The sequence below is a fragment of the Callospermophilus lateralis genome, chromosome 2 (assembly GCF_048772815.1).
Source record: "Callospermophilus lateralis isolate mCalLat2 chromosome 2, mCalLat2.hap1, whole genome shotgun sequence".
NCBI classification, from domain to species: Eukaryota; Metazoa; Chordata; class Mammalia; order Rodentia; family Sciuridae; genus Callospermophilus; species Callospermophilus lateralis.
In genome coordinates, this window is record NC_135306.1 from 43,406,100 (window position 1) to 43,426,869 (window position 20,770).

The following is a 20,770-nucleotide window of genomic DNA, read 5'->3' on the forward strand; positions in this document are numbered from 1 at the left end:
ATCACTGGGATGAACCCTCCTTGATCATGGTGCATTATCTTTTTAATATGTTTTTGTTTGTGATTTGTCAGAATTTTATTGAGAATTTTTGCATTTATATTCATCAGGGATATTGGTCTGAAGTTTTCTTTCCTTGATGTGACTTTGTCTAGTTTTATAATTAGGGTGATATTAGCTTTATAGAATGAGTTTGAAGGGTTCCTTCTTTTTCTTTTTATGGAATACTTTTGAGGAGTATTGGTGTTAATTCTTCTTTAAAAATCTTGTAGACTTCAGGTAAGAATCCATCTGGTTCTGGGCTTTTCTTGGTTTGTAGGCTTTTGATGGCATGTTCAATTTCATTACTTGAAATCAATCTGTTTAAATTGTGTATGACCTCCTCATTCAGTTTGGGTAGGTCATGTATCTCTAGAAAGTTGTCGATGTCTTCAATATTTTCTATTTTATTGGAATATAAATTTTCAAAATAGTTTCTAATTATCTTCTTTATTTCAGACATGTCCATTATGATATTTCCTTCTTCATATTGTATTTTAGTAATTTGAGTTTTTTCTTCTCTTCATTAGCATGGCCAGGGGTTTATCTATTTTATTTATTTTTCAAATAACTTATTTTTTTTAATAACCAACTTTTGTCTTGTTAGGTTTTTTAAATTATTTTTTAAAAAATTTCATTGATTTAAGCTCTGATTTTAATTATTTCCTGTCTTCTACAGCTTTTAGTATTGATTTGTTCTTCTTTTTCTTGGTCTTTGAGATGTAATGTTAGGTCATTTATTTGTTGACTTTTTATTCTTTTAATATAAATGCTCAGAGCAATAAACTTCCTCTTAGTACTGCCTTCGTAGTGTCCCAGAGATTTTGATATGTTATATAAGTGTTCTCATTTACCTCTAAGAATTTTTTTTTATTTTATCCTTGATTTCTTCTACTATCCATTCATCATTCAATAGGGTATTATTTAGTCTCCATTTGTTACAGTAGTTTGTATTTTTTATTTTATCATTGATTCCTAATTTTATTTCATTGCAGTCTGATAAAATTCAGGGTATTATCTCTGGGTTTGTTTTTTTTTTATTTACTAGAGTTGCTTTGTGATATAAGATATGGTCTATTTTAGAAAAGGAGCCATGTGCTGCTGAGAAAAAAGTGTATTCACTTGTTATAGATGAAATATTCTATATATGTCTATTAAGTTTAAAATGTTGATTGTATTATTTAGTTCTATATTTGTATTATTTAGTTTATGGACTGGGTTGAGGAATGAGTTGAGATCTGAATTGGTTTCCCTGAATAGGTAATTTGATTTTTTTCTCTCACAGCCTTTAAGATTTTATCTTTATTCTCTGCGTTAGTCAATTTCATTATAATGTGGCTTGGTTTGGGTCTGCTGTAATTTTGTACATGTGGGATCCTATCAGCCTCTTGTATTTGATTTTCCATTCTTTAGGTTTGGGAAATTTTCTGTTACTATATCATTGAAAAGATTGTGCATTCCTTTGGTTTCTATTTCTGCTCCTTCACCTATACCAATAACTCTTAAATTTGGTCTTTTCACGTTACTCCATAATTCTTGGATGTTCTGTTCATAGTTTCTTATCATCTTCTCTGCATGGTCAACTCTACTTTCAAGATTATATATTTTGTCTTCATTGTCTGGGCTTCTGTCTTCCAAGTGGTCTAGTCTATTGATGATGCTTTCTATTGAATTTATAATGTTCTAATGATTCCTTCATTTTGAGGATTTCTGCTTGTTGTTTTTTTTCTCACAATCTCTAAGTCTTTATTGAAGTAATTTTTCACTTCCTGTATTTTTTCTTTGATTTTGCTCCTTATACTATCCTTTACTTCACAGATCAGTTGAACTATGTATATTCTTAACTTCTTGGACATTTCTTCTATTGTGTTGTCAGTGGCTTTTGCTGTTGAAGTGTCTTGGTTTGTTCAAGGTACTTCATTCTCTTGTTTTTTCATTTTGTTCATGTGTTTTCCTATCTAGAAGTATGAACCTGAGGCAGCACAAAATCTACCCTGTAGACCTATAGTGTCCCTGAAAGTTTCCAGTTCCTTACCTTTAATGGTGAGACCAATATCAATAGCACCCAATGTGAACAATATATAGCCTTAAACCTAATAGCTCCTACTAAGGTGTCTCCTGCTTTCTCGCATTAAACCAAAATGATGAGTTTAATAACCATCTATAGTATAAACAGAAAATTTGTTAAAATAGTTTACAATTTCAAGTAGTGGACAAGAGGATAGAGGTAGCATAGTACGTGATGTTTGCAAGGGAGGAAGAGAGAAGCTAGAAGCAAAAATTCACAGGAAGAGTGGAAGAGGGGCCCACAGAGATTGGCACTTGGTTGGAGAAAAGTTGGAAAGAAAATCCAAGAAAACAGACAAGAGAGAGAAGAATAAAAAGAGAAAAAAATTAAAGACAAAAGAATATTAAAAAATGCAAGACACCATTTATATATCATTGTCCTCCACACACTGATGCATAAAAAACACGCTGTTCCAAATACGGTAGAGATATTAGTGAATCAAAAATTTAAAAAATAAAATAAATCTTGTTGGAAAGTTGAACTGTCTCTATCAGTGTTCAAAAGTTTCTCAGCCCTTTCTCTGATGTCTCTCAGGATCATCAGACCCAGACCAGCCTTCAGAGACCCAGTTACTATCCTACTGATCTGGGCTTCAGACACTTCTGGCTCATCCCAAGATCTCAATGCTGCTCCTACTTGCAGAGAGACCACCAGGGATACATTCACTCAAAGGAGCAAACCCAAGATGCAGCAGCAAGACAAGGGCCACCAGCACTTCCAGCAGGAGGACCCCAGGCATCTCCAAATCCAGAGGTACTCCCATGCTGGACTTGCCTGTCTCCACTGGAGTCCCCAGATGGAGGATCTAAATGGGTGCATGTGCACCCAAACCTGGAGTCTCCCCCACAGCAGTCTTCTAGGTGGTGGTAGCAGATGCAGTGGTGGTGGTTGTTGGCAGCAGGCAGCAGGTCAGCAGCAGTGGCAGCTGCAACTGCAACTGTGGGGGCAGCATCACCAGGTGATCTCTGGGGTTCAGGAGTGGTGTCGCATCAGTTGCATCCTGGGCAGCGGTGTCTTCTGTGGAAGCAGTGGGTGGTTTCAGCTGCAAGGGCTGCAGCACCCAAAAAGAAGATTCCAGGTGACCTCAGGGTGGCAGCAGTGGCATCAGAGGCAGCAGTGATGGCAGTAGCCACACAGGCTGCAGTTTATTGGACAAGAGACCTCCCTTTGTCAGCAGCAGTGACCTCAGAAGTAGCATAGGAGGCAGCCAAGGCTGTGCCCCTCTTTCTATTTTTTTTAATGTAGGAACTCCATGCTATAAACTTTCATTGTAGAACTGCCTTCATACTGTCCCAGAGATTTTGATATGTTGTATCATTATTCTCGTTTGTTTCTAAGAACTTTTTTTTAGTTCTCCCCGATTGTTAGAATGTTTTCTTTTATCTTTTTGTTGATGTCTAATTTCATTTCATTATAATCTGATAATATGCAAAAAATTCTATTTCTGTGTCTGTGTGTGTGTATTTGCTAAGATTGTAAATATCATCTATTTTAGAAAATGTTTCATGTGCTGCTGAGAAGAAAATGAATTCAGCTGTTGATGGATAAAATATTCTATAGATGTTAGGTCCATTTGATTAATTACATTTTTTAGTTCTGAAGAATCTTAGTTTATGTCTGGATGGTCTATCTAGTGGTGAGAGAGGTATGTTGAAATCACTCAGTATTATTGTATTGTGGCCTATTTTATTTTTAATCTTGAGAAGGGTTTGTTTTGTGTAAGTAGATGCATCAATGTTTGAGGCATAAATATTTACAATCATTTTATCTTGTCATTGGATGATTCGATTTCCTTAACCAGTATGAAGTGATCGTCTCTGTCTCTTCTGATTAATTTTGGCTTGAAGTCCACTTTGTCTGATATGAGAGTAGCTATCCTTCCTTACTTTTGGCACCACTTGCATGATATGTCTTTTCTCATGCTTTTACCTTCACCCCTGGATATCTTTATCTGTACGGTGAATCTCTTACAAGCAACATATAGTTTGTTACTGTAATTATAATCTAATCTGAAAATTTATGTATTTTGAGGAGATTCTTAGCTGTTTACACTCAATGTTATTATAGATTATTTTTATTCCCTGATATTTTGATTTATTTCTAATGATTAATTCAGAATTGATTATCTTTTAATTGATTATCTTTTGATTATTCTTCTAGGGCAATTTATCCCCATGCTGTTTTTCATTTTTATTTTCCATTTCTTCTTTATGAAATAGTTTATTGAATATGTTTTATAGTGTAGATTTTGTGTTTATGAATTATATTTTAGTTTCTGTTTATCATTGAAAGTTATTATTTCAGCTTCAATTCTGAAGGATAATTTTCCTGGGTATAGTAATCTTGGTTGGCACTCATTTTCTTTCAGAATTTGATATGTATTATTTCAAGCCTTCCTAGCTTTTAGGGTCTGGTTTGAGAAATCAGTTGAAATCCAAATTGGTTTACCTCTAAATGTGACCTGTTTTTCTCTTGCAGTTTTTAAAATTCTATCCTTATTCTATATGTTAGGCATTTTCTTGGAGAAGATATTTTTTGATTCTGCCTATTTGGAGTTTTATATGCATTTTGTATTTGAATGTCTATCTCATTTCTAAGATTTGGAAATTTTTTGAATATTATTTCATTAAGAATATTGTGCATTCCTTTAGTTTGTATTTCAGAGCTTTCTTCTACTCCACTGATTCTTATATTTGGTCTCTTGGTGTTATTCCAGATTTTTTGAATATTCTGATCATAGTCTCTTTACATCTTTTCTTTATGGTCAACTTCATTTTCATGGTTATATACTTTGTCTTCAAGGCCTAAAAATATACCATCAAAGTTGTCTAATTCGTTTGTGATACTTTTCATTGAATTTTTAATTTGGTTTATTGTATCTTTCATTTCCATGATTTCTGTTTACTTCTTTTTCAGAATCTCTTTATTGAAATGATTTTTCACATACTATATTTTCTCTCTAACTTTACTCCCTACATCTTCTTTTATCTCATTGAACATTTTAACTATGGACTTTCTAATTCTTTCTCTGACATTTCCTCCACTGTGGTGTCGATAGAGTCAGTTGTTGATGTTATGGCTGGTTTGTTCCCTTGCTTTCTCCTATTGCTATATGTTTATCCATATTGGGATGCTTATTGCTTCTTCTTTTATGCAAAACTATTTCATGAGCTTCTTTTTCTTAAGAGCCCTGGGCTGGGTGTATATCTAGGTATATGTGGCCTCTACTGTTTCCTGTATCAGCACTAATTTGAGAGAAGCTACTGAACCCTATTTACTACAATCACTTCAGAGCAAAGCTACATACTATTCAATCTTATGAAAAATTAAAGACATTTTTAAGAGAGAGTGAGAAAGAGAAGAGAGAGAGAGAGAATTTCAATATTATTTTTTTTAGTTTTTGGCAGACACAACATCCCTGTTTGCATGTGGTGCCGAGGATCGAACCCGGGCCGCACGTACGCCAGGCAAGCGCTCCACCGCTTGAGCCACATCCCCAGCCCCTAAAGACTTTTTGATACTCCTCTTTATAGTTCCACACCCACTGGCTGCAGCTGATCCAGGTGTAAACTTGTAGTAAATTTCTGGAAAAGGTTGAATAATTAGTTTTTACATACAACAAAATTGCTATAACATTATATAGGGGCTAAAAGGGAGAAGAGAGAAAAATTGGGCAAAAGTGGGGGCGGGGGGGTGAAAAGATAGAAAATAAAAATACACATCAATGTAGAAAGGAGAAAAAGATGAATGAAAGTGTGTGGATTTGAGACAGTAGCAGACAATATAAGAGAAAGAAGAGTGGGTAAGAGGACAAGTATAAACCAGAGCTAGGAAAACAAAGATAGAATGATACCAATTAATGCTTTAAACCAAGAGTAGAAATACCATTAAATGGGTTGAGGACACAATGTTGGCTATTAGTGTAACTACTCTCAAATCAAGATAAAGAGTGATATATATGATCAAAGTTGACATTGGAGTTATTTATAATAAACCATGCCAAGATGAAGAAAATTCTTACTGAGTGTTGGTTTGAAATTCATTAGGATTTGGGACATTTAGAAGATTTCCATCATTTTTTGGCTTTGGATCACTCCATAGATGCTGAAGAACAGGAGCCACTCCCCAACTGTACTGGATCTCCCACTAGCTAGTTCTCATTTGTCAGCTCAGGGACCTGAATTGACTATTCAGAGGGTGTGATATTATTTCTGGTGTTTTTTTCTATCATGTACAGGTGTTTAAGATGCAAAGCTCTGGGCTGTTTCTGTGATTGCCATGGGTCACCACGTACCTGCTTCCTCCTATGGGGTGGTGTAGAGCCTGGTGGCTGTCTAGAAGCATAAGTCCAGTGATTATGGATTCTGTGTGTGTGATCTGTGGTGCAAAGGTGTTCCTTCAGCTTGTTCACCTATGTTCTAGTTTCCACGGTCTCAGGTTGGGAACTGTGGGTGTCACTTCCCTCTGCTGTGATGAGGCAGTGTTCAGCTAGTGTCCAAACATCCACCAGCTATGACTATGGGTCAGTTGGGGTACTGTTGCTCTCTGTTCTCTGCTGCTTTAGATCCAGACAGCTTTCCACCTTGACTGACCTGCTGCCGGCTGTGTTCATGATCTGGACACCATTCCTTTAGGCTTTGTGAGATTCAGGCAACTTCCTGCTGTGATCACCCACCCACTGGCTGCTGCCATGATAGGAACCATCCCTCTGTATTGCTTGGAACCAGGAAGCTTCCACCATGATGAGCCACATGTGTTAGCACAAAAGACCCAAACTTGATGCAAACTTCATGATCATCTCAGATTTTTATTCAGGAATGAAGTTTCAAGCAGGAACAGGGTATGAAGGAACCGGGTGATGCCTCTGATGGACCCAGCTTTGAGCTGCTGATCTAAGGAGGAATATGGACTTACATAGGTCATACTGGAAGATGACCTAATTATTGCCAGAGCATGTCTAATGAAAGGTCTGGGGTCAGCAGTCAGTGGGCCAGATGGAGGGTCTAGTGTCAGTGGTCAGTATTTATCTCTTTCCCTTGGGGTCTCATTGTACTGTGAAAGGACTTATTTTGGGAAGGATTAATACTTTAACTTCTTCCCAGAGATTGCCAGTCTAGGCTTGGATGGATATTCCCCCCACACCTCGCCCAGTCTTGTCACTGGGAATGAATATATTAGGAAAGGATCAATGCTATCAATGTACAATGGCTTTCTTTTTTACTCCCCTTCACCAGGCTGCACTATTTTGTGGTTTTTCATTTTCCATACCCAACACCATGCAGGCTGTGGCTGTGATCAGGCAGACCCTCCCTTTAGGCCTCCCACCCAGATCCCTGGACATCTCTCTATGCTGCTGGGAATACAGTCAGCTTCCCACTGTGATATGCCTCCTGCGAGTACCAGTTCCTGACAACTTTCCTTTCCTCTGTGGAACCAAAACTGCCTTCTTTGAATCTGAGTTCTCACTTCCTGCTGCAGATCCCCTCTGCTCGGGCTCCCTCAAAGGTTTTGTAAAGCACTGTGTTAAGCTAGCCCTTCCTGGGCTGGGGCTGCTCTACTCCACTCCCCGTGTTCATGGTGAGAGTGGGGGGGTTTCAGTGACTTTTAGCTAGTTGCAATCCCTCCACAAATCCTTTCTAGAAAGATTCTTAGATGCCATGCTGATTTAAAGGGCAACCAGTCAGCTAAGGGTGCCACAAAACGGCTGTGGAGCCTGGCACAGCTTGCTTGGCCTGTTTGAATTGCTTGCTCTGTTTCAGTGACCCTGCTGATCCTGCCACTTTTCAATTCGGTCTGATTTTCTTTTCAGTTGTTGTTAAGGGAGTGAACTTATGTGCTTTTTCTCTTCTCTTGCTGTTTCCCCTCCCTTCTTCTTCCTGCCCCGGCTCAGTTCAGGGTTTGGAAACTCTGCCCTCATTTTCTTCTTCTGTAATCAAACTTCATCTCTCCAAGTCTCAAACTGTGTAATATTGGGTCTTACAGCATTTATCTGTCACCTGTCACAAATGAGCTGTTCCTTTACTTCCTCCTGTGTTTTGAGGATATTAAGGATCACTGTCTAGCTCATTCTGCCATCTTCTTCCAATTAAGCTACATATGAACTATTCATAAACACTCTTAAAAAAATAAAAATAAAAGGTATTTCTGTTGTTTGGAAACAACTTTCCTTCTCCTGGAAAAATTGTGGTGATATACCATTCTCAGCTGATGGAAACCCAATTGTGGGCCTTCTGTGATATTCAATACATCCAGAAATAAGGAAATCCAATGAAGAAAAATTCTATAGCAATTGCTGCTTATCTAGTTTTGATCACTCTCAGAATCAGGATATTGGTTATCCAAAATCATTTCTTAACTATGGAAATAAGTTTATTAATTTAGAATGTTTTGATGATAAAAGAAAACTCATCCCAGCATCGCAAGTGTACCTCAATGGTATAACAGGTGCTTAGCATGTAGGCCCTGCATTCAATCTCTAGCCCACAAGTGCACACCTCCCCGCCTACACACACACATAATTGTTCATCTAACAAGTATTTGTTAAGTAATTACCAAATGTAAAACATTATTCTACAAATTGTTGGGAATGAATGAATCCACACTATATGCTATATATATTTCATATATATATATATATATATATATATATATATATATATATATATATATATACACACACACACACACACACACACACACACACACACACACAGAATTTATCCTAGGCTATTAATTTAGTTTCAGCTAAAATTTAGCATGTTAGAACTTCAATTAAGATCTTTGAATGGCAACACCTTATACAAAATGAAAAGGTAAGAAACAAGACTCAGAGAAGATACAATATAACAAATGATTAGGATCCAAAACAGTAATAAAGCTTTAAGAGACAATACAATACAAAATAGGCAACAGCAATAAAGAGGTAATTCCTAGAAAAAATAGTGTCCAACAGTCACACTAGTTATCATAGAAATCCCATTAAAACAATCCAGAAAAATTTAAAATCTGAAAACACCAAGTTTAGGAGTTGACTGGTGGGAATATAAATCAGCACAATCTCTTTAGGAAAAACAATTTGAAAACATGCATTCCCTATGATCTCACAATTCTACACCCAGGTAACTAAATTTGTATATTTGTGCACAACGAGTCATGTACCAGAATGTTCACTGAGGCACTGTGTTGTAGAAAAACATAAAGCACCTTAAATATCAATCAGTATCACTGAAAGAAAATCAACCATGGTTTATTCATACAGTAGAATATAATACAGAGGAATTAAAACAAATAAACAAAGTCAGAACCAACAAGGATAGTTTCAATAAAGTAATAGCTAATTGAAAAACAAGGTAGAATGATACCTATCATGTAAATTTTAAGAACATAAAACAATTCTACATTTTGTTTATAAACACATATATAGAGTAAAAGCCTAAAAGGATAAACACCAAATTTAAGGTGGGCTTTGGAATGGGTAAGGGAAATAAGTCAGACAACACTATATTTGTAATCGGATGTCATATTTGTTATGCCACAATATCTGTGAAGACAAAATATTAACAATTTGTTAATTCTAGGTAGTGAGTTCACTAGTGTTTATTGTAAAATTCATTGTATTTATTGATTTTTAAGATTTTTCAATAAAATCAGAAATATTACCATGACTGTTCTGAAAAATTGGATACTATCCAATTTTTGGATACTATTGGAAAGGCAAGAGTTCAGTCAAGGTCCAAGCAAAACACAATAAGGTTTAGAACTAATGCTATAGAAACAGAAATGAATTGACAAGGTGGTATTTTAATGGTAGTTTTAAAAACTTCTGATTAATATGAAAAATAAGGGAAATAAAGGAATAGATGATACCTCTGAATATATTAAATGCATTTTTGCACATAGAAACTTTTTTAACAGGCATAGATTTATTGAAAGGGAGAGTAATACTCAATAATGTAGTGTAGGGTGGGCAGAGCAAGAGAGTGGCTCAAGGACCCAATGTCTGGGTGAGTATGGTTTTATATGCTGAGATGCACCTTGGTTTCCCTCACTGCTTGCGCCATTTGTTCCTATTGATTACTTGATTTTTGCCTGATTTAGAGTACAGAAACTGTGGTGGGAGTTGCTATGGCAATAAGCCCTCAGTGATAGGAGTTTTCATAATAATGGAACTTATCCTGAACAGACACATTATAATGTCATAATAACTCATCTGCCTGCCTTGTACTTCCGCTGGCATATTTCTTGCATCTTGCCTCTGCCATCTTGACATTCTTAAACTCCTATCTCATTTCCCCATGAAAAAAATGATCCCAAAATTCTTTTTTGAGTGGCTAAGGGGATGAGGGTCTTATCTTCTGTAGTTGCTCCAGGTGGGCTGGGGGCCACTGTCTTTGCACAATTGGGGATCACAAAATTCCCAATCTGGTCAAGTCAAGACAGCAGGCACTTGGGTTCATTTGTGGGATCAGTTTGAAGCCCTGCTGTGGCACCAGATAAGAAGATAAGAAGAGATAAACTTTGTTAGCAGATTTAACAGGCATGGTGTGAGCAACAGAATTAGGAGCAACAAAAGTTGGCCCACCAAGGGTAGCAACCAAGATATCCAGTTCCAGATTTTGACTGTGATCTTATGACTCTGATAGCTGCTGCCAAATCCTGAAGTTATGGTCTGCTAATTTCTTTCTTGCATATGAAACTCTCCTAGATTGGTTTATATAAAAATATCATTTTTTCCTTCAGGAAGACACAGTCCCCTCTTTTTGATGGTTAGTAGAGCTAGTATTCTTTGGTCTGGAAAGTATGTTTAATGAGTCAATTTGGTTCTGGAGTGTAGACTTACTTTTTGCTTATAGTTTGAGCTGGTGAACAGTATCTCAGCTGGATAAAAACCTGGATAAAATTAAATCATATATTGTCATAAATGTCACTTGAAAATAGTTACTTGGGATAACTACTTGCTAACTATTTCAGGCATAAAGGTAAAAATATTATACTTCCGTATCTTGTTGGGAGGTGCTCTAATGCTTGGCTGGTAACTAGCTGCCATATTTTCAGTTAACTATGCTGAAACAAGTTAACACAAATGTAGTGGCTTAATGCAACATCAATTTATTATCATGTAGCTCTAGATATTAGAATACTAAGGTTTTAGGGGAGACTGTTGTCTTACCTTGTGTATCTTTTACAGACTATTTGTCATGTCTCAGCTCATGGTCCCTTCCTCTACTTTCAAAGTTCATCATTCTACCCTCTCTCTATCTTTATTGTCACAGCTCCTCTTTAACATGGACTGTCTTCTTCTAAGGATGTTGTGATTAGTGTCTATTTGGATAATTCAGAATAATCTCTCCATCTCAAGATTCTTCATTTCTTCACATTTGAAAAATCTCTTTTGGGAGGAAATGTATTTTCAGGCTCTAGGAATTAGTATGTAGACACCTTTGGAGACCTTATTTGTCTACCCCCAGTGATTTGGAAATCTTATTTGCACATATTTTTCACTCTTTGCTCATTCACTGTTTTTGCTTCAATGTAAAAAACTTAAAAATTTTTGAAAATTTAGAGGCACACAGGTGAATTTCACTACAATCAACAAAATTAGAAATATATGTCTATCTTAGCCAAGAAGTCCTCAATACCAATCTGCCGCGTGACCAGCATGCTAGCTTCATACTAGAGGTTCTAAGCATAGAAGTTAACTAGTGAGATCAAAATAAACACACATAAACTCAATTTACCTTTTTCTTGACCAGGTCAGAGACGGTCCTCCCCGGCTCCTGCCTCGAGCTGGTGGGGTAGCGAGGTTTACACAAGAGACTAGCAGGAGAGACGGCCTCCCACAAGTACCTCTTGATAATAGTTGGAAGCCAGAGGGACTCTTTGTCTTTTACCAATCATTTTAAATGATTGCAATATAAGTTATGATTTTCAGGGGCTCGGAGTTTAGCTCAGTTGGTGGAGTACTTACCTATCATGTAGGAGGCACTGGGTTTGATCCCTAACCACACACAAAAAATGATTTTTAAGTTTTAAGACTTATTCCTCACCCCCATTTCTCACTTCCAAACACAGTGAAATCTGCTTCAGGCATGTTCAAATGTATGTTGTGCTTCCAATGCAGTCAACTTAGTAATGCAGGTTTTCAGCCCAAGAATGTTGCCTTTATTCTAAACACTTTTATAGCTTCGTTTTTGGAATTGTCTTTAAAGACAGTTCAGCAGACACACAGGAAAACACAGCTCGTTATTTTAAGGTCACAAGGTACTTTGCCTACTCTGTCTTCTTCCCTTCCCCATTGTTTTAACCCACTTAGCTTCATCCCCACTCCTTCCTCTGCTGATATTAGTGCCAGAGATCTGTGAGGCTGAGAGGAAGGCCTGGGGAGCCAGGCCCTCCCTGCGAAGGGGGCAGGGAGAATGTCATACAGCTCACATGGCAGCAGACTCACAAATAAAGTTTATTTGTGGGATCCAGCCCATTTCACATACTGAATAATAATAATTTATAATTTGCTGAGTGTCAAGAAATCATGCCATTATTATAAATGCATGTTGAGAATTACAGACAGACTTTTTGGTATACTGCTTTTTGGCAGGAGAGATGGGATCACTGGGGAAGAAACTGAATAAAAAAATAACAAAACTCATCTATGTACTGATTCTTTTCAAAGAATGTCTTAATTCAGAGGCTTTTTAAGAACAATTCTATAATTCAAAGCTTTCCAACTCCAGTAATGAACATTTACTAGTTTGGTACATGCATAAATGAAGAAAATATTGATAATGGCATCATGTGAAATATCTATGAATATAATAAAGACTGCAAACATCTTGAAATACTGGAGTTATTAAGTGTAAACACCAACTCCAAAACCTCTGATATTTTCAATTACTGAATTTATGTGATATTTGTTATCCAGATTCTTTCCGAGGCCCATTCGGAATATAGTATCTAAAATATTCCTGTTACATATTTTAATTATATACATACTTATATGCATTTATATTTTTTATTCTTGGGCCAATTAGATTATTCCTCAATAAAATATATCTAGAACTGAAGAGTAATCAAAGGAAATACAAAAAATCCTACTTTAGATTGTAATCTCACATAGGAAAAAGTTTTTTTCCCTTTTACAGGACAGACTTCCTGTATTTAACAACTTCCATTTGGCTTCCTCCAGTGGCTCATCCCCTTGATATCAGAATAAAAACCTCTAAATTCTAAACCCATGCTGTTCAATTTATAGCCACTCTCCACATGTAGCCACTGAGTATTTGAAATGTGCCTAGTCAGTGCCTACAGACTAAGATGTGTTGCAAGAGCAAAATATTCAACAGATCTTAGGGATTTATAATGAAAAAAATAATGTAAAATAGATGTCATGAATAATTTTCTGTTGACTACATGTCAAAATGAAAATATTTTAGACTGCTAAATTAAACATATCATTAAAACTAATTTGGCCTACTTCTTTTGACCTTTTAAAGGAAGGTAATAGGGTTTTTAAAATTTACATATTTGGTTTACATCTGTAGCTCACATTCTGTTTCTATTGGACACTGCTATTTTAAATCATCAGGGTAGTATTTCTTTCCATAGGATCAGATAGCTTATTAAACATGTTTGAGTTATATTTATGCAGAAAATAAATTTGATTCAAAATATTTTAAAACACTATCTACTTAGTCACTAACTCCCTGAAAAAAATAGTTTTGTCTCCCATTTTCCAAATGTCACACAAACCACAGAGATTTAAATGACTAACAGTTGTATAAGTTGGACAAGTTGCACAGGTGCTCTAAATTTTGACTAAGTTGCAGCATCTTTATGTTTTATGTCTTCTTATATGCCTTCCTAGAAAATCAAGTAATTTTATTTTAAAAAGTTTTGCCTAGAAATAACAAAGAGTTGACCATAGCAGATTGATAAATGTGATAAATGGGAGCTTAAATGATGGACACAATAGATATTTCCTCAACTGCAGTTAAAAGAAAAGATTAAATCAATTACTAAAATTGTCAAAAGTTTTCTCTTTAAAGGTTTTTTTTTTTTTTTTTTTTTTTGAGACAGGGTTTCACTAAGTTGCTCAGGCTGGTTTCCCACTTGTGATTCTCCTGCCTCAGTCTCTGCAGTAGCTAGAATTACAGGCATGTGCCACCTTTCCTGGATCTCTAAAGTATATTTTTAAAAAACTATCAAAATACTCATCAATTTCAGTACTACACAAAGAACTATCTCAATTATATTTACAGAAGGGCAAGTTTGGTACTCTTCGGTTTTTCCCCAAAAAAGTATATGAGTAAAATCCTATGCCTCATCTATTATCATCATCTCTCTACATATGTCTGTCCATCCATCTGTCTGTCCGTCCATCCATCCATCCATCTCCAGAGGAACAGAAATCAGTCCTGTCTTTGAATAAGCTTCAAAAAGTTCCCTTAGATTATAGTCATTATGCTAGGGTACATTTTAGACATTTCTGCTTCCAAGCAGAATCCAAGAGACTATTTGAAGTACTCTTTTTAAAGGATAGTAATGAATAATTTTATTAAATATCTCTTCTACATTAACCAAATGGTTAATATGGTTTGCTTAAAGTTTCATATATGTGTGTTTGGAATTGGGGATTTGAATCCAGGAGTACTTAACCACTGAGTTACATCTAAGCCCCGTCCTGCCCCCCTTTTTTAAAATTTGAGACAGGGTCTTGCTAAGTTGCTAAAATTTTGAGACAGGGTATGGCTTTGAACTTGCAATCCTCATGCCTCAGCCTACTGAGTCACTGGGATTACAGGTGTGTCCCACCACACCTGGCAACTTTTGAATTGTTCAGATATAATTCATATACCATAAAATTCACCCAATGAAAGTATAAAATTAATTTTTAAATATTCAGTTGTGCAAACACCACTATAATCAATATTAGAACATTTTCATTATCTCAAAATAAACATTGTGCCTTCAACTCTCTTGCTTTCCATACTTAGGCAACCACTAATAATATGTAGATTTATCTATTCCAGATATTTATATGAGTAGAACTTATAATAGTTGACCTTTTGTGTCTAGCTTTTCACTTAGCATGTTTTCAAGCCTCATCCATACTTTAGCATGTATTATTACTTCATTCCTTTTCATGGCTGCATAATGTTACATTGTGTGAATACACTGTATTTATCTGTTCATCAGTTGATGAATAATTGGGTTATTTCTACTTTTAGACTACTATAAATAATGCTGCCATAAACATACGTATACAAACTTTCATGTGGATATGTTTTCAATTCTCTAGGGGATTATGAGAGAAGTTGCTAGCATTTGCTAACTCTCTATTTAACTTTTGTGTATGTGGTGCTGCAGATCAAACCCAGGGTTTGTACTTGCCAAGTAGACATTATCTCTGAGCTACATCCCCAGCCCCATGTTTAACTTTTCAAGGAATTTTCAAATTGTTTTCCAAAGTGGCATTTGCCCTTTTAATTTGGATTACTCCTATGAGTTTTTGGTTGAGTCTATCTTACCTCAAACTAATTCAGTGCAATAAGCATTCACTGGTCGGCTCATGTGCCAAAGGGTCTATTTGGCAGAGTGGACAGAGATGACTATGACACCAACCTTGTTCACAGGGAACCCACAGCCTGATGAAAGACCTCAAAAGTGCAGGAGAAATAAGTGAGAGGTTCTTCCTACCACCTGGCATCTGGCTCAAGAGAGGAAGGAAGAAATACTTGTGCCCTATGAATACAGGATGAGTATAAGATATTCAAATAACCCTGGGACTTTACAATTAATTATACAAATCATATTCAGGGCATATTTAGCAATGAAACTTTTATTGTTTTTATTGCTGCTGCAGCAGATTTTTATACTTTTAGATGAAACAATCCATGCTAGCTGTTTCTAAAAATTATCTACATCTAGTGACACTTTACAAGTGTATGGGAAATTAACTAATTAGGATCCTATTTTCACTAGTTATCTCAATCACAAAATTACTGAATTTGAAATTAGTCTGACATACAAGAAACTCAGATAATTCTAACAGCCAAGGGGAAAGAATTTATTTAATTTGGCAAACTAAAACTCCCTCAGTCTCCTATAAAGCAAAGAAGAGATACCTTAGGGGAAAAAAAATTAGGAGTGGATAAAAAGGAGAATTAAATGAAAGTGATATTATAAAATCATAAAAAAGTGTGAAGTAAAATGTTTCAAGAAGGGAGAGGTTAATAATGCTACAACACTATATGGAAATTATACTGAAATAAAACAACAGTCTACTAATTCTAGTAATAATATATCACTGAGAATATTAATAAGAGTAATTTCAGTGAAGTAGAGGTAATTTCAGTGTTTAGAAAAAAGAGTAAGATTTAAAGTAGAGTAGCATTTGAAGAACTCTGAATGTGACATTAATGAAAGAAAGAGAAGGGAAGGTGTTTCTATGCTTAAGGATGAAATTGATGAAAGAAAGATTAAAGCCACAGGAGAAGGACAACAGAGGAAGATTCCTAAAGAATTTGGAAAAGGTATGATGAGAACAAGTGAAGGAATTACACTTGCATAGAGGGGACTTCTCTTAGAGGAACTTAGTAACTATGCTTCTAGGATACATGTTTCTTTGAGAGAAGAATGGTACCATTAACAGGTGTTTGTGTGGGGGCAGTAGTGATGGAAAAGTTAAAGAAATATAGTAACTACTTTATACAGTATTTTATAAACAAAGAAATTTCACACACATTAGATGCCATTGAGTCTTATAACAACTCTGGATATAGGCTCAGGAAGTTGAATGAATTTCTCAAGAGTCCTTGAGATAGTGAGCAGCAAAGACACTTCTTCAGAGCTGCGTTCCTCATTAATAACAGAGGAGCAAGGTGATGAAGGAAAAGAACCATGGGAATGGGGACTAGCTTGAGCAATATCAAGGGACATTTTTCCACCTGTGGGATATCTTTGTGGAGATTAGAATGATAGTTCCGTGAATGATACTTAAATAAATGTCCAACCATATTTGTATGGTGGGTGATTCTACCACAATGGAAGAAGTGGGAATAAAGTCAGACTAGTAGAACACAGAGAAAATGGTTGACTTTATGTGGTAGTCAAAATCCCAGGGATTTCTCCTTTATTGGAAAATAATCTGTTAGTACTAAATTTCCTTTGCAGTCTTGGAAATGCCCCACCCCCACTTTTTTGGCATTATAACTTCTGAGGCAGTGAACAAACTATGTCAGTACATTATCTTGGTATAGAATTTCAGAAAATCAGTTTGAAATACTTTAAAAAAATTATTTGCATCAGTTCACATTCCAGTTCTGAAAAAGTGAGAGACATGGCTTCAGTCCCCGGCTCAATGCTATGCTAAATGAAGTTACTGGTGAGGGAAAGGAAATATTTTGGGAATTTAAAATCTGAAAAATTAGTGTGGTTATGCAAATTTGTATCAGAAATCCAATCTATGTTCAATGAAAAGGTACTGGAGAGAAATTTTGAACATTTTTTTCCCTCTGGAGCTTGTTTTCTGGATGAGGTGGGAGCACCTTAGAGTGATATTTTTGTAAGAAATTTGCTTACCTCCTATTACTTGGTACTCCTTTAATCATCTGCCACTTGAGGTGTCTTATGAATATCTCTTATGATCTAACTGGCTACCTCCAGCATGCCTCTAGGAAAAGGAATAAAAGCAATTGGACATTTACAGTTTCACTAGATCTTCTTTTCTAACTTTGATATTTCTGGTAGAAAAAGAAACTGAGCCAAAGAATGGCTTCATGAGAAGACTCCAGAAGGGGAATGCCATTTGACTTTCTGATAACCACAGCAAGTAAAGGACAGATGCTTACATGACATCATAAAGGCAGTAACTCATATACACTCCAAGGATCCAGACTTCATCCATCCATCTACTGTTGGCATTTTTGTTATTTCCTCCCAAGGGATGCTTGCTTTTCACTGCGGGCTACATGGGAAGTTGGAGAAGCTGGAAAAGCAATTTTCTTTTCCTCTCCTGCTTAACCATTTCCCCTAATCCTGAGATACAAGGTCCCTGCTTTGTCCTTGGAATGGGGGTAGATAGTGATGGGGGTTGGTCAATCACTAAGGAAGCTCTCCCTACATCCAGTAAACTAAGGGAAAATTCATTTCAACAAGAAGCTAATTAAAGATTGAGAAAAACTTTTTAAAATGAATCATATTTTCCTTTGATAAAAAGCATTCAGATTGAATTTATGGATTGTATCAAATATTTTCACCTTCATGTTAGGCTAGACTTCCTCTAATACAGTGATTTTTGTCTGTTGAAAATAACAGAATATGAGATAATATTTCAGTTTCATTAGTCAGCTTAGCTATTGTCTTCTAATTTTAAATGGCTAACTTAGTAATATTTCTTTCTTCTCCTTCTGCCAAATATAACCTCAACTGATTAAATCTGTCTCCCCCTGGCTTTATCATGTTATCATGATTACCAGAAGATCTTGAAATAAAACAAGTTAATTTTGAAGACTTCATTTTCATTTTTTTAAATTTTGTCTTATGAAAGCCTTATCTAGTGTGCCTGAGATTCTAAGTAATAGACAACTTCTGACTCATGCTTCTTCTAAACTCTCCTGTATATTGGGTATGTTGAACTCTCCAATGAGTATTATTTTCCCTCCTGTGACACAGATTCTCCTTTATGTGTAACCACTTGACTTATAGGAACACAAAGAAAATGACCAAGCAGAATAGCTTAGGTTTTTCCAACACAGGTTAGGAGATTTTCAGAGCAAGAAGTAATTTCAAAGCGTTATGAAAGAATATATTAAGGCAACAAAGAATAATCAAAGATCTTCTAAAGTAGTAAGAAGCAGAGCGCCTACAGAATGACAGAAAATCTTTGCTATCCACACCTCAGATAGAGCATTAATCTCCAGAATATATAAAGATTCAGTATCAATTAAAAAAATACATTATGACAATTCTCTAGTAGACCACATTGATTTCTTCCCTGAGTCTAAACACTATAATTTATTAAGGTTGTTTATACTGAAACTGTGTAGCAGAAGGAAAGAGCTACAGAAAAATTAGGGCCACAGAACTCCTAGATGTACTAATGATATTTTCTCTAGTGTGATATTTACTCCACACTCTAGTTCTAATCCTGCATTGAATTTTGTGCCTTAGCATGAGACTTAAGTATGGTCCAGTTATTTAAAAAAAAAAAAAATCAAGAACTCGTTCTATTTATTGATAAAGGATGGGAAAAACAGACTTGCTAGCTTTCCCATGTTGATCTTCATTAGTAAAACTTCTCAACGTGTTTGTTCAGTCTGCAGCTTCTTTCCACATGACTTTCAAGGTGTTATTTTAACACGAATGGAACTCACTGAGTGATGTGACTGAATGAGGAAGAGCTGGTTCATGTAGATATTAAACTCTAATTCTATCCCAGCAAAGAGAATATTCTTGTTTGATTTGTTGAAAGGCTCTGAGAGGAAGAGACATTAGTGAGAATTTCCCTCACATAAAACATGTTTAAGTTTAAAGAAATCCTGCTCAATTATGTTCCCCAAATATCACATATGAGTAATTTAGAACAGAAGCTAGAAACCTTGCTTTTGAAATTTTTTTCCTGTCAAGCTTCCTATTGTTAAAATGATACACACACACACACACACACACACACACACACACACATATATATTTTTTAATATGTCTTTATTTTCTGAGTAAAGACAGGTTCAATTCTACACAGAGTCAATGACCAAAGAGTTGTTGTACTACCTGTATTAGGCAGTTTACTGTTACTGTAATGAAATTCCTGAGATAGGCTCTTTGATCAAGAAAAGCCCTCAATTGGTAAAGGCCTTTCTAGTTGGCAGAGCCCAAGGTCATACAGATTATCACATGAAAAGATATAGGGACTATGCATGTCAATCTAGTTTCTCTTTTCTTATAAAGCAACCAGAATTAAATCATTGGGCCTCTACCCTTATGGCCTTATCTAATCATTTTCCAAAGGCCTAATCTCTAAACACCATAATTAGATGAAGTTTCCACACTCATGATTCACAATGGGGGGCAATTTTCAACACATGAAGCCTTGAAGGACATTCAAACCATATCACCACCATACATCCTTTAAACAAGTAGTACATATATAAAACTGTTTGAATTTTCATTGCATTTCTAAGTATTAGCCGTACATGATAGGCAATTTAGAAAATCCTAAAAAGTTTTAGGAAGATTAAAACCACCCATAATCCAATCCCATCACTCATTATTAATAGTAAAAATTTATTTGGTAATTAGTTTGAAAGGGCCTAGGAAGAACAACACAAGCAGAAAGAGAAGAACTAAAGAAAAAGTAAAGCTTTAGAATTTGCTTTGAAATGGGGGAAAATAAATAATATTTACCATAAACAAGTTTCTCAAATTCCTATCCTCTAAGTATCTATAATGTAAAATCATTATTGAAGAGAATGTAGGAATCAGTTCTCTTGCCTAAGTCATATCTTGGCTCATCTGTGGTTGTTACTATAGACAGCAGAAACATTTCTTAGCAGTCACGCATATACCGAAAGGATCCTTTTTTTAATATTTATTTTTTTAGTTGTTGTTGGACACAATATCTTTATTTTATTTATCTATTTTTTATGTGGTGCTGAGGATCAAACCCAGGGC